The following is a 14,047-nucleotide window of genomic DNA, read 5'->3' as shown; positions in this document are numbered from 1 at the left end:
CAGAGTGGATTCATTTGAGACCGTCCGTGTCCCATTGTCCCTTTGTGTCGCAGAAGCAAACCCTCGAGTTCTAGGTTCCATGGAGAATGAAGGCCGCGGCCCAGCATTCCTTGCACCTGGGCTCAGGTCCACGGGACTTTCTTCCAAAGCGTCGAGCCGGGCGCCGCAGCGGGAGCGGCCCCCCGGCTGAGCCAGTGGACCGATGGCCGGCGGTGCCCGGGAGAGGGACACGGCCCGGACGGTCTGTCCTCACCCCCAACTCCGGAAGAGCCCCAAGCTTACACCTAGACCCTCAGCCATCACTGCCCACAGCGTCTGAAACCCACCTTCCATCAGGCTCCTCACGAGGCCCAGAGACGGTCGGTCCTTCTGGTTCACGCCGTCAAAGCCAAACTCTCTGACTCTGCACCTTCCTAAAAAGAAATTCTCTTTAATGAACACAACCGCACCAGTGGGCTTATTCCAGGTTAGTCTTGCTGTCCATCTGTGGAAATGAATCCCTATTTAAGATGGCAATTTAAAATACAGGGAGGGGGCGCCCGGCTGGCTCCGTCGGTGGAGTGGGCAACTTTTTCTTTTTTTAACGTTTACTTATTGTTTTGTTTTTTTTAATTTTTTTTCAATGTTTATTTATTTTTGGGACAGAGAGAGACAGAGCATGAACGGGGGAGGGGCAGAGAGAGAGGAAGACACAGAATCGGAAACAGGCTCCAGGCTCTGAGCCATCAGCCCAGAGCCTGACGCGGGGCTCGAACCCACGGACCACGAGATCGTGACCTGGCTGAAGTCGGACGCTTAACCGACTGCGCCACCCAGGCGCCCCTAACGTTTACTTATTGTTGAGAGACAGAGACAGAGAGAGACAGAGCATGAGCAGGGGAGGGGCAGAGAGAGGAGGAGACACAGAACCCGAGGCAGGCTCCGGGCTCCGAGCTGTCGGCACAGAGCCCGACACGAGACTTGAATTTGTGAACCGTGAGATCATGCCCTGAGCCGAAGTCAGACGCTTAACGGGCTGAGTCACCCAGGCACCCCTAAGTATGATTTTTTGAAAAACCGAACTTTAAATAGTACATGTTCCATACGGAGTCCTGAGACAAATTGCATGAGCACTAACTCCTCCCGAACGATCCTAACAGACACCTATCACTGTCAACACCTAAACACACTCCCCTATGCCCTCCCTCACCTCTCAAATGCCTTCAGAAACCTCATGCAGTCCTCTCATCCCCAGGCATGAAAGTGTCCCTCCACTGAGGACAGCTAATCTTGAAAACTCACATAATACCCTAAAATATAAAGAGGAAAAAGAGAAAACCAGTCACTAGTTATACCAAACAAAACTACCGTTAACATTTTGATGAACATTCCTCCTATTTTTTCTCTACGCTGGCAAAACAAACGCATATACTGGGGCGGGGGCGGGGCGGGGGGTTTCCTGTACCCTCTAAGCTCCTGTTAGGGGACCTGTGAATTAAACCAATAAAAGACAAGCAAGAGAAACAATAGACTTTTATTTGTGTAAGTATGTACAGGAGAAACATTAAAAAAATAGAAAAAAAAACACAGAAAAATGTGACTCCAGGAGATGGTTACAATTTGGGCCTAATCTGCTATCATAATAGGGGGAGGGGAGGTCTACTTCCGGGAAAACAAAGTGTTCTAGGAAAGATAAGTGGGCCCTGAGGAGAATAGATGGCAGACAGGGTGACGTTCGTGACAGTGTCCCTTTAGGTGGTTTCTCATCCTGGTGCTTTGCCTTCTGACTTTCCCGCTCTGCTAATGGGAGTCAATCTTCCCAGGCTGATTCACAATAAATGTGTATTTATTTGCATTTACGGTCTTCCTCCTTTCTGGCACACGGAGCTCTGGAAGCCTCTGGGATTTCCCAGGATTTCCCTGTGGGCCACACCTGAGCTTGTGTTCAGAGGTGAGTTTGGAAAACCCCTAAAAATGGTGGCGGTGGGGGGGGGGGACTTCTGTGTGGCCTCCGCCTCCTGGGAAGGAGCTAGAAATTGGGTTCAGTCGCCAATGGCCCACGGTTTAATCAATCGTGCCTACGTACGGAAGCTTCCGTAGAAACCCAAAAAGGAGGTTCGGTGGGCACGTGGGGGTGCTGGGAGGGTGGCGCCCCCAGAGAGCTTCTGCGCCCACTCCTGCCTCGCTGGCCCCGTGCATGGCTTCTGCCTGGCTGTTCCCGAGTTGTGCCCCTCTATACAGACAGGGAGTCCCGAGAGCAAACTGCTTTCCCGAGTTCGGTGCGCTGCTCCAGCCAAGCACCCAGCCCAAGGCAAGGGGGTCGTCGGAACCTCCGACAGCTGGCCTAGAAATGGGGGCGAGGGGCCGTCCTGTGGGACTGAGCCTTCGGCCTTCTGTGATCCGACCTGGTGTCAGAATCGGGTTAAACTGTAGGATGTCCGGCTGGTGTCACAGAGTTGCCTGATGTGTGGGAAACCCCACACGTCTGGTGACCGGAGTGTCATGAGGTGGACTGGACAGAAGTGACATTAGTATTCGGAGGGTGTCGGTGTGATATGAATGAACACGATGGATGGTTCCTCTTTTCAACACCAACCCCTGGATCTAGGGCCCATCCTACTCCAGTATGACCTCATCTTACCAATTACATCTGCGGGGACCCCATTTCCAGACAAGGTCCCATTCGGAGGCTCTGGGTGCATGAATATTGGGGGACACCAGTCAACGCGGCACTCCGTTCGCTGAAGTCAACACCGACCAAACCCGTGAGGTGGGAGGGCTTGGGGACCTTGCAGCCACTTTTCGCCTCAGCTCTCGGGTCTGTTACACTTGATACAAACGGTGAATGAACCCCTTGGGACTAGACTTGCTTTGAATTCAGGATGTCCCCACCCCGTGGAAGGCCAAGTCAGTGCAGCCCCAAGAGTCGGTGGCAACACCTCTGGACGTCCACACTGGCCACCAACAGGCAGGTCAGCTAGGCAGGTTTCACGGCCAATGAGCTAGGAGGACACGCTTTGCGTTTCAGAGCTTTGGGGCTTTAGAATTATGACTCCGCAATCACGCACACACACGCGCACGCACACACGCACACACACACGTAGCAGGCTCGCCCAGACGCCGCAAGGACCGGAGGAGACCTCGATGGAGTGTCGGGCACCCACGGGAGTGTGCAGCGAGAGCCCTGACTGCTGGCTTTGCTTTTTGTAGATCAGGTGCCCGAGGAGTTCGGCTTTGGTGGCGAGGCACCTGCTTCCGAGCAAGCTGTCCGGAACAAGCACGTCACCAGCCCTGCTGTTTTGGAGATCTCGGCTGATTTCGACGACTGACCCTTCGGGCCACCGGGATCTTGTTCGCTTTGAATTCCCGCTCTTGTGTTCTGAACTCATCGATGCAGACCGAGCCCCCAAAGCCCTGGGGCTAGTCCTCGGCCCCAGTCAAAGCAGGACCCGCGTGCCTCCGTCCCTCCACCGGCGAGATCGCTGTGCGGGCCCAGGGGGGCTGTGGAATTGGGTCCTGGACGTGATGAACCCCCTTCCTTCAGCTTCCTGGTACTTACTGCTGACGGTGTCTTAGAATCACAAGCGCGAGGGCTGAGACAGCCGCTGCTTTGGCTGTGACGGGCTGAGCCCAGCGTCCCAGTGGGACAAGGCGTCACGGCGACGTCCGCCCTGGTGAGGGCGCTGACTGCTCTAAGCGCCTACCAGCATTGACTGAACCGGGTTCTCGTGTTCGGACGTTTCAGTTGCCTCTAACTTCTCTACCGTTGTAATACGTCCCACATTCATTCGTCTTTTGACGTTTCTGAGATCGTAGCTACAGAAGATGCTGTAGAAGGTCTGACGTTGGGGGGAAGCGTGTGCTGTGCCGCCCCATCACTTACGCCTCCCGTGGTGTCTGAGATAGTTTGGGACTCTGGAATTGTAGCAAACGGATAACACAGAGGATTTGTCCAGGGAAATGTAGACGATTCCATCGGTTACTGTCCTGGCGATGCATCTCCCCTGGCAAATTCATTTCAGAATTCCTTCTTTCCTGTAAGCACGAGGTTCTTGGAGCTCTCCTGAACCAGTTGACTGAGCTTAGTTAGCGAGTTAAGTAAAACCTGGACATACATTCAGTTCATGTCCGTATGTTATTATATCCTCTTAAAAGGTATCTTTACTGGGGCGCCTGGGTGGCTTGGTCGGTTAAGCATCCGACTTCGGCTCAGGTCATGATCTCATGGTCCGTGAGTTCGAGCCCCGCGTCGGGCTCTGGGCTGACGGCTCGGAGCCTGGAGCCTGTTTCCGATTCTGTGTCTCCCTCTCTCCCTGACCCTCCCCCATTTACGCTCTGTCTCTCTCTGTCTCAAAAAATAAATAAATACATACTGTGCTATTGCCTTCCCTCTGAGCAAGTCTACTTTGCACTCCCCCAAAACCGTGAGGGAGACGCCCGTCCCCTCCCACCCTCGGCAATGTCCAGCCTCACCCTTCTGTCTGCAATCCAATAGGTGAAGAATACCACTTGTTTGTATGGCTCGGAATAATCGTAATCGTTATTATTGGCGGCCTTGTGTTTACGTGACTCTTTTTGAAAATGGAGAGTGTTTTCTTAGCTCCGACTGGTAGGTGCGTCTCCCATACGCTTGTTTTCTCGGTGGTTCTCAAACTGTGGCGTGAATTGGAATCACCCGGAGAATTGTAAAAACGCGAATTTCCGGGCCCCACCCCCAGAGTTTCTGACGGACCCGGGTCTGGGTGGAGCTTGAGAATGTGCATTCCTGGCAAGTTTCCCCGGAGGTGGCGGGTCCAGGGAACCTCACTTTGAGAACCGCGGTCCTAAGCTTTCTGGAGGGTGACTAACTGGGGTGTAGGACCGCCCCGCTGGAGGCGAGCCAATGGGCTGGGCAGGCCCAGAGTTTGTCTGGGATCTAGATGGAGATTGAAGGGATCGGAACTGCCACACCAAAACGTGACACTTTGGTAGAAAGACACATCAAGCTGAAGACATGAGATTCAACAGATGTGGAGAGAAGCGGCCTCTGGGATCTTTCCTTATCTGACGACAGGCGGTGACGTCTCAGAAACAAGGCTGCCAGGAACCCCTCCTCGGGGCAGACCTACTCCCGGAGGGAGAATAAAGCCCACTCCTAATCCTTGCCCCAGGCGAGGTTTGTGGCCTCCAAGGAAGGTGGAAAAGCCGACTCATACCTTCCTAGACAGACGTTATCACAAATTTTGGCTCCTGTTCATTCTCCTGAAAACCATTTATCTTTCCCAAGAGTCATGTGTCTCCTTCGCCTGGTAACATGTATATAAGCCCCAAATCCTAATCACCCCTTTGAGTTACTCATCACCGAGTTCTCCCGCAGGTATGTGTGGGTTTTTTAAAAAAAATTTTTAATGTTTCTTTATTTTTGACAGAGAGAGTGTGAGCGAGGGAGGAGCAGAGAGAGGGAGACACAGAACTTGAAGCAGGCTCCAGGCTCCGAGCTGTCAGCACAGAGACCGACGTGGGGCTCGAACTCGTGAACCATGAGATCTTGACCTGAGCCGAAGTCAGATGCTTAACTGACATTAACTGACATTTGGGGCATTTGTAGTGCCCCAAAGACTGAACCTAAGAGGGTGAGAGAAAAAATTTTCTCCCCCCCTCCCCTGCCCCCTGCAAGATCAACTTGAACTCACAGGCCAGGGGCAGATTTTATAGTTATGAATACCAGTCTGAAACCATATCCTGAAAAGAGCGGAGAAGGAGTGCCGACCCATAAAAATCACGATCCCTACCCTAAAGGAATTTACAAACCAGTCTGGATTTTGTTAGACACCGTGGCATCATCGTACATTTCAATCAGTGACATGTGTCCGTGTGAGATGTGTTACGTAATCCATACTCGGGAAAATCTGTACACCTTTGAACAGTTCTGCTAGGAACTTACTCCTCAAGTGGGCAAAGTTACAGATGTTGCAAATGTGTTGAAACATTAAAGTAGCAAAATCAGGAATCAACCTCGGAACTTGTTACTGAGAATAGGAAGAATGCCCAGTGTTGGAGCCAAGTGACAGAACAAAATGTAGCCATTACAAAGAGGGTAGATCAGGGGCGCCTGGGCGGACTGAGCCAAAAAACTCCGCTCAGGTCATGATCTCACGGTCCATGAATTCGAGCCCCGCGACGGGCTCTGTGCCGACGGCTCGGAGCCTGGAGCCTGTTTCAGATTCTGTGTCTCCCTCTCTCTCTCTGCCCCTCCCTGCTTGCGGTCTCTATCTCTCTTAAAGATAAATAAACATTTATAAAATAAAATAAAATAAAATAAAATAAAATAAAAGAGGGTAGATCACTGTGCTCTGACTCGAACATTGTCTGGGTTCCATAACGAACATGCATTTACATGTTTTAGGAGCATATTTTAAAAACTAGCAATAAAAATCTAAGCTAAACACCAGGAAACAAAGAGCCAGGAGCAGACAGACGTGGAGAGACCACTCAAGAGGCTCATGTCTAGTTCAGACCGGGTCTCCGTGATCAGAGCGTCACCCCCTCCTGGTACGGAGCCCCAGGATGTGCCTCTGCGATCGTGGTTGCCGGGTGCCCACAACCGCAAGCAAACAGAAGGAAGGCTTGTTGACCGTCACTCTCGAGTTTGTTTGGTCTCCATGACCGCGTAGCTTTCTCCAGGCGGGGAAACACTGGTGATGAATTCCTGGCCCAGTGGGACCCCCCACTTGCTCAGAGGAGGCCGGGTCAGCACCGAGAAGCTCGCTTTCTTTGACTTCTCCTTTCCTGGACTTGAACATCACCCCGCTCTTCTTCTTGGGCACAGAGCCCGTGTGAGGGACCGAACGGCGTCCCCTAAACGGTGTCGCGCGTTGGAGTCCTGTCCTGAGGGCCCCGGGCTGGGGCTGTGTGTGGACCGGGCCTCTACGCAGGTGGGGAGGCGAAAGTGGGTCAGTCGGGCCGTGCGGCCATCGGGGTGGGTCTAGTCCCACACGGCCGGTTGCCTTACAAAGAGGGGGGACTTGGCGAGGGAGACACGGGCTGACGAGGGTGCTGTGACGACTCCGGGGGAGACGGCCGTCCCCACGCCAGCGACGGGCCCGGAACGGTCTCCCTCACCACCTCCGCAGCACCCAGCCTTGCCGGCACGTGGTCAGGGCCTTTGGCCTCCAGACCGTGAGGAGGCAGCCCGAGTGGAGGCACCCGACGTGCTGCTCTGTCGGGGCCGTGCCGGCTCCTCCGGGCCCCGCGAGCAGACGCCCATAAACGCTCCGGGACCCTACGTTACATCCCGGATTCACACGGCTTCTGTCCCTACCCCATCCTGCCCACAGCCCTGATGTTTTAAATGAACAGGGATCTGAGTCACCTACCGGGGGTAGTTCTTAGGGTCAGTCCTGAGGTTCCGTTGGCTCTGCACACCCACACCTGTTATCACTCTTTCTTCGGACTCACGTCTGCTGTGCTCTGACTGGGACGCGGGCCTGGGACCAGTCTCCTCCTTGGGGAATCACAGACCATCCCTCCTGACTGTATTCATCCTTCGTGAATCTTACGAGTTTAAGAGAACTTAATGTACAGTCACTGTGACCGCCCCCCCCCCATGTGTTTTCTGTAGGAGGCAGGGGTCCCAGGACCCTCAGTCGGGGGCCGGACGGTACTTTAGGCCTTTTGGGCGCACCCATGGTGTCTGCGGTGTATTCCTCCTTGTCTGGTCGTGTTTTGCGGCCCTTTATAAAAAACACGAGGGCGCCCGGGTGGCTCGGCCAGTTAAGCCTCCGATTTCGGCTCAGGTCACGACCTCACGGTTCAGGAGTTCAAGCCCCGTGTCAGGCTCACTACGTGACCACTCAGAGCCTGCTTCGGATCCCTTGTTCCCCTCTGTCTCTCTCTCTGCCCCTCCCCCTCAAAAATAAATAAAAACCAAAACAATAATAAAATGAATAAAATCTTAAAAAAAATACATGAAAATCCTCCCTGGCTGCGGGGCCACACAGCTGTCTGACCGCGAGCGAGTGGCCAGGGCTGTGCCCCCGGGGTATTTTCATTCCTGAAGGACCTGAAGGGGGGACAGTGAGTGCGGTCCGGTGAGAGAATTGACCGAACTAACCCGCGGAAGCAATGAGAGGCACTGCTGGGACCCCCCTGACGTGTCCGCGGGTCCTCCCGCGTCAGTCCCTTCGGGTGGAGGCGGGGAGGGCGGTTTCCAGCTCAGATGTGGCTCATCCTGCCGGACACGGCAAAGCCCTCGTCCCCAGCAGGTGCAGCTCGTGGGATGCGCGGTAAGCTGTCACCGATGCATGAATGACTGAAACTCTGGTTGCTCTGAACAGTGGGGTTCTCCCAGGGAGATTTCTGGGGTTTTCCTCCTGCCCAGGGAGCCTGTCTGTGTTCTGTCCTCCGTCCTGGAGCTCCAGGAGGAGGGAGCCCACCCTCCTGCCGGCTCCGATCCGGGCGGTAACGCGGAGAAAGCAGAGACCAGAAACTTGGGAGGCTCTGGGGTCAATTTCCGATTTCTGGGACAAAAAGCCCTCATCAATCGCGATACACGCGGCGACTCACGACACCAAACCACCCTGGGCGTTTGTTGCGGAGAAATGCAAGCTGCATCCACACGCCAACCGTCCTAGGTGCTCCCGGGAGCTGTGTTTGTCACGGCCCCGAGCTGCCGTGGGCCCAGGGCCCTTCTGCGGACCAGGCCGTCCGCTCACGAAGCCCAGCTCGGCGGCCGCGGGAAGTGAACCGTGGATCCTGCAACAGGCCCACGAGTCTACAGAGACTCCGCTGAGTGGAGGAGGAAAAGTTCCATCCTGGATGACTCGACCGACATAACGGTCTTGAAGGGACGGCATTTTCGAGGTGGGGGAGGGGCTGGTGGTTGGCGGGGCGGGGGAGGGGAGGAGGCGGGTGTGGCCGGAAAGGGCAACAGGAGGGCGGCTGGGGGAGCTGGAAGTCTTCAGTGGTGGGGGATGTGTGAGCCCGGCCAGGCGGGCAGATGACCCAGAGCGCAATTCACGCCCCCGCGCACGCGCTCACGTGAACCCGTAAACCCGCAGACCTGAGGGCGCGTCTGTCAGGGCATCTGGGTTGTGATCCCGTGTTATAATTTTGTGAGATGCTACCATCGAGGGAGACGGGGCGAAGCGTTCGGGGATCTCCGTGTTATTGTCTTTTCAAGTTTATTTCAGTAATGTCTACACCCAACGTGGGGCTCAAACTCACGACCCGGAGATCAAGACTCACACGCTCCTCTGACTGAGCCAGCCTGGCACCCCGGGTATTATTTTCACAACCGCATGTGCATCTACAATTTCAATAAGAAGGCAAAACCCACAAAACCATTGCGTGAGGTCCTTTGGGCGCCTGGGGGGCTCGGTTGGTTGGGCGTCGGACTTGGGCTCAGGTCATGATCTCGCGGCTCGTGAGTTCGAGCCCTGCGTCGGGCTCTGTGCTGACAGCTCAGAGCCTGGAGCCTGCTTCGGATTCTGCGTCTTCCTCTCTCTCTGCCCCTCCCCTGCTCATGCTCTCTGTCTCAGAAATAAATAAACATTTAAAAAAAGGCTTTTTTTTTTAGAAGAACAGAAATTTATTTTCTGAGATTCTGGAGGCCAGACATTTGGAATCGCCGTGCTGGTGAGGCTGGTTCCTCCAGAGGCTCTGAAGGAGCGTCTGTCCCAGCTTCTCCTCTGGTCTCTGCACGTGGCTGGCAATCGTGGGCACGTGGACCCGAGACTCCAATCTCGGCCTCTGTCGAACCTTCTCCCTGTGCGTCTCCGGGTCCAAATTTCCCTCTCTTTGCAAGGCCACCTGTCGTTGGATTTAGGGCCCACGCGAATCCAGCATGGGCTCCTCATAACTGGGTCGCATCTGCACAGACCTCATTTCCAAATAAAGTCCCATTCGCACGTCTCAGGACTCCAACAGACCTCGCAGGTGGGGTAAAATTCGACCCTGACCACTGACACCGGGTTCATCGAGAGCCGGTGAAGAGGGCCTGTTTCCTCATCAAGGCCGCAGCCCTGCAGGTCGGGGCTCCGGCTGCCGGACCACAGCCCCCGGGGGCGGGGGGTCCTCCTAAGATGGGCAGACTCGTGCGCACGGCAAACTCGGACAGTAAATGAACACTACGTGTCCTCAAAGGGTGCCATGAGATGCGGGTGCTGTTCTAATGTACAAAACACAAACGCACTTTTTGGCTTATTTATGTATTTTGAGTGCGGGGCGGGGCAGAGAGAGAGGGAGAGAGAGAACCCCAAGCAGACCCCGCGCTGCCAGCACAGAGCCCGACGTGGGGCTGGAACTCAGGAACCGTGAGATCATGACCTGAGCCCAAATCAAGAGTCGGACCCTTAACCGACGGAGCCAGCCAGGTGCCCCGATAATTTTTTGATGTTAAACGTGGCCCTCATACGAAACTGTGGAAGCGCCATGCTCATTGCACCCAACAACTACACAAGGAGATACGCTACGCTATAGCAAGATGGGGGGAGGCCCGGGACCCACGACTCTGGCCCACGACCCACGCCACCGCGGCGCCCCCACTTGCCAGGAGGGACCCCGACTGGCGGGGCCTCTCACGCCAGGATCGCAGCGAGAAGCCCTGACGCATCAGTAGGACCCGCAGGTGACGGGTCGGGGGAGTCTCGCCCCCAACTGGCTGCCCGGTTGGGAGAAGCGTCAAATGACCAAGTCAAATGACCCTGGCACGTATCCTCGCCAGGCACAGCTTTTGGGGGTTCCTGCCGGAACGTCTTTGCGTTTGGGCTGGGATGTCTGGGGGATTCCGAGGCTGCCCGCGGGGCGATGGAGAAAGCGGGTCTTCTGCCGGTTACGGGTGGCTCCCCAGGAGGGATCCGTGACCCCAGTCAGTGAGAGAAGGAAGCCGCAGAGCCTCTGTGCCCCCGAGGGAGGATCCTCCAGGGGCAGGGGTTGAGAAACAGCACGGGGCAACAGAGAGCGGGGTCCCAGACGCGGGGTCCCCCGTCCTGGGCCCGGTTCCCGCATCCGGCTTCGCCGGGGCCCTCATCTGCAGAGAGAACAATTCCTGCCTCGGTTTACCCCCCGGCAGTCGCCGCTGTGGAGGACCGTGCCCGAGCCGGGCTCTGCGGGGGGCGGGCGCGGCGGGAGCAGGTGCCCACGGGCTCCTCCGAAGATCAAGGGCATGAGCGCAGAGAAGGCCCCTCCCGCCCCCGAGACTCTCACTGGTAGAGAACGATGGTTTCCACGCTTTCTGTGCAGCGAGCGGGCTCCACCGTCAGCTGAAGGCTCAGCCTCCCACAGGTGGCCCCCCCCCCCCCCCCGTGCCGGCCGGGGCTGGGGCCGGCGGAGCCACGGGGCCTCCTGCGCGACTCCAGCTCTCGGGGGGGCCAGGCGGCGGGGTCAGCGACGCAGGGGTCCCCGCAGCTCGGGACCTGGTCCTCGGGTGCCCCCTGCTGCGTTATGTCAGGCGGGGCTCCTGGAGGAGAGCAGGTCCGGGGGACAGGCCTTCTGGCCACACGGCCATTTCCCAGCAACCCCCCCCCCCCCCACGCCCCGGCCACCTTCCAAGTCCCTCCCCTCGCTCGGAGTTCGGTCCTCATCACTGTCACTTCTGCGGGCCGCGTCCCTGCTCCGTCCACGCCCGAACCCCGCGTTTCCTTTATGGCACCTCCCACGCTGTAACGAAGCAGCCCTCGGTGGGTCCGTGTGCTCAGTGTCCGTCTGTCCCGTCGCGCTGGTTCGGCGCCCGCGGCACACGGCGGACGCCCCACGAGCGGCTGTGGAAGGGGAACACGGTGAGAGAGCCGCTGGGGGACGGAGCCAGCCACGAACCAGACGGAGATTCCTGTGACGGCCGAGGGGGACAGTCGCCCCGCCATCGGAGACTCATTTTTGTAACTCGTCCACCTCCGCGCCCGCAGCCCGAATGTCTGGAGAGCCGCAGAAGGGGGCCCTAGAAGAGGGGCCCCCAGATGTTCCCTGGAGCCAGACCACACTCCCCCCGAAACCGTGCAGGGGCCCCTCGGCTTCTCCCTCCCCCACCCCCCTGGGCACCAGCTGATTGCGCTCACCTGGGCCCCCACCCAGCGGCTGAGTCAGAAGCAGGCGGTTCCAGCTGTGGGGGGAACCACACCCTCGGTAACCTGCAGCCCGAGGCCGGCTCTCCCTGGGTTTCGCCCCGCTGACGGGAAGCACAGGGCTCCCCTGGGGACAGGCTGACCTTCCCACCACGGGGACCCTGGGTCGGAGTCCCTCAACAGGGTGGGGTGTTTCTGGGACTCGACCGGGGATTAGTCACCGGGCTGCCACGCCCTGCCCCGACCGAGGGCTGAGCAAGAGTGACCCGGGCTTGGGGCGCCTGGGTGGCTCAGTCGGTGAAGCGTCCGACTTCGGCTCAGGTCATGATCTCCTGGTTTTTGAGTTCGAGCCCAACAGCTCAGAGTTCTGGGCCAACAGCTCAGAGCCTGGAGCCTGGTTCGGATTCTGTGTCTCCTTCTCTCTCTGCCCCTCCCTCCCCTGTTCATGCTCTGTGTCTCAATAATAAATAAACGTTAAAAACACTTAAAAAAAAAAAAAAAGACAAAGGAGTGACCCGGGCTGTCACCAGCGCTCTGCCTCCTGGACCCAGGGACCCTCACGGCCCCACCCGCGGGCCAGCCTGGGGCCCAGACTGTGACCGTGTACCCGCGTCTGGGCTGTGGCCGGCTCCCTGCGGTGAGACGGGAAGTCAGAGCTCCTGGCCCAAGTGCCATGAACTCGGCAGACTGACCCCCAGGCGCCCCTCCGAGTTCCCTTAGGAAGAACATTCTGAGTGGTGACAGTAACACAAGCCCCAAGGGAATGCTCAGACGTGACAGAGGACGCCTCCGCCCCAAAGGCTGTCGCCGAGAGTCTCCTATGAGTCCGTACAGAAGTGGGAGTGGAAAGCGGGCCCCGTGAGTTCTCCTGTCACTTGGGGGACGTGCTGCTGCTGGCAAGGGCCACACCACCTCCTGGAAGGTCCTCTGGGAGATGGCGTCCTGTTACCCTGCCGCTGCAGGCAGCCTGCCTGTCCCTGGACCTGCTCCTGGAGCAGAGGCCCCAGGACGTGTGAGGGCTGGGGGCTGGGAATGAGCTGTGGGGACAGAGGAGCCCGGCCCTGTCACTGCCAGTTCCGGACACGGGCCCTCCTCCCGCTAACACCTGCATCTTTGGGATTTTTCTCTTCTTTTCTTTTTGATTGTAGTAACACACGTGAACTTGACCTCTGTGACGCGTTTACGTGCACAGTTCAGGGCACCAAGGACACCCAGGCGGTCCTGCCACCGGCAGAAACTCTGTCCCCTGTGCTGTCGGTGACTGCGGCTCCTCCAGGGACAGGGTGGGGTCTGTCCTCGTGTGCCCGGGTCTCAGCCGGCACGAAGTGCTCGGGGCTCGGCGGCCTGCGGCGCATACCCAGGTCCCCTCCTCGTCCGGCTGGTCGCTCTTCCTCCTGGTCGTGCTCTCGGCCCTGCCTGGGAGGCCCCGTGGCCAGGACAGCGCATGGCTCCCTTTCTCAGTCGCCCTCTCCCCCCATCCCTGCACGGGGCAGAGGCCTCCCCTCCTGGATCCGCTCCGAACTACCATCGTGGGCACAGTGCACAGAGTCCTTGTCACACAGTTGGTGACATCTGTCCATCTCTCGGCTGCTCGGGGGTGGGGGTGGGGGCTGCAGGTGTAAGCGCTGCCCCGCGGCACCCTCGCCCCACACGATGCCGAGGCTCCTTGAGGTCAAGGCGCTTGTCCCCCCGCACGAGCCAAGGCGCAGGCCATGCACCTGCCTGCACATCCGCCCGAGGCCCCCTGTCCCCGAGGGGCTGTGCACACCCACTGTGTCCCCGAACCCGGCCCGGGGGCTCCCCGTCCGCTCCACTCCCGGACGAGCTGCTGGGTGCAGGCGGTTGGGGCCAGGCGGCCGGGGCTGTTCTGCCCGAGAGCACAGTCCCCGGGAGCCTTTGGAGCCGTCACTCAGCCCGGCGGACGGTGGCGGGCACGGAGCCCGCAGATGGGGCCATAGCTGGGGACAGAAGGCCTTGCGGGAGGCCCTTGGCTCGGGTCTGCTGAGCCTCGTGGCCGCCCGGGCCTATTT

At 57.9% G+C, this 14,047-nt stretch overlaps 1 long non-coding RNA gene across 1 annotated transcript; it reads right to left on the bottom strand.

Moving 5' to 3' along the window:
* Window positions 1-203: 203 nt before the first annotated feature.
* Window positions 204-4,639, bottom strand: LOC121022923 (uncharacterized). Its single transcript, XR_005787173.1, has 3 exons — window positions 4,453-4,639; window positions 1,190-1,289; window positions 204-409 (listed from the first exon to the last, which is right to left on the bottom strand). It is a non-coding gene; the product is annotated as an uncharacterized LOC121022923 (long non-coding RNA).
* Window positions 4,640-14,047: the final 9,408 nt, after the last annotated feature.

The sequence above is a fragment of the Herpailurus yagouaroundi genome, unplaced genomic scaffold (assembly GCF_014898765.1).
Source record: "Herpailurus yagouaroundi ecotype Mexico unplaced genomic scaffold, PumYag 483, whole genome shotgun sequence".
NCBI lineage: Eukaryota > Metazoa > Chordata > Mammalia > Carnivora > Felidae > Herpailurus > Herpailurus yagouaroundi.
This window is presented reverse-complemented; position numbering and strand designations above follow the sequence as displayed.